The sequence below is a fragment of the Phalaenopsis equestris genome, unplaced genomic scaffold, assembly GCF_001263595.1.
Source record: "Phalaenopsis equestris unplaced genomic scaffold, ASM126359v1 Scaffold201903, whole genome shotgun sequence".
Taxonomy (NCBI): domain Eukaryota; kingdom Viridiplantae; phylum Streptophyta; class Magnoliopsida; order Asparagales; family Orchidaceae; genus Phalaenopsis; species Phalaenopsis equestris.
The window spans coordinates 6015-6576 of record NW_018221635.1 but is presented as its reverse complement, the minus strand read 5'-3'; positions in this window follow the sequence as shown (position 1 = coordinate 6576).

Sequence of the window (562 nt, the reverse complement as noted above, 5' to 3'; positions counted from 1 at the left end):
ACAAGAGAAGAATAAATGATCCAGACACAGCTCGGAAGAAAGCGATAAAAGAAAAAGGTTAGAAAAATAGCAAGAGGGTCCCTTAAGCCCTTTCATCTTCAAAATGTCATCAGTAGGAATTAGGGATTTCCATAATCTCCAGCAGAAAAAGGACATGGAAGGTGTTAACCACTTCCCCCAAATCAAATTACCCCACTTTTACCCCACTTGACAGGTTGCCATCAGGTTGCCATTTAAAAAGCTGTTGGTAGATGAAAGCAGACAATTTTTGTGTGGAAGCCTGTTTAGTAATGAGTTTATCTTTCTGCCTAGGAAAGATTTTACTTTGCTTAACCCAATGTATTTGTTCTTTAGTTAGGATGGCATCCAACAAATTGCAGTTCCACTGATTATCACTCCAGAATTCCTTCACTTTTGTCATTGAATTAGGATTGGAGTTGCGAAGTCTCTCCCCATTCCATACGCACTTATCAAGCTAGAAATTAACTTGGCCTTCACCAAGCTCCCAGATAAACATCTCCTCAGCTTTATTTCTAATTTCCAGAAGCTTAGTCCACAACCT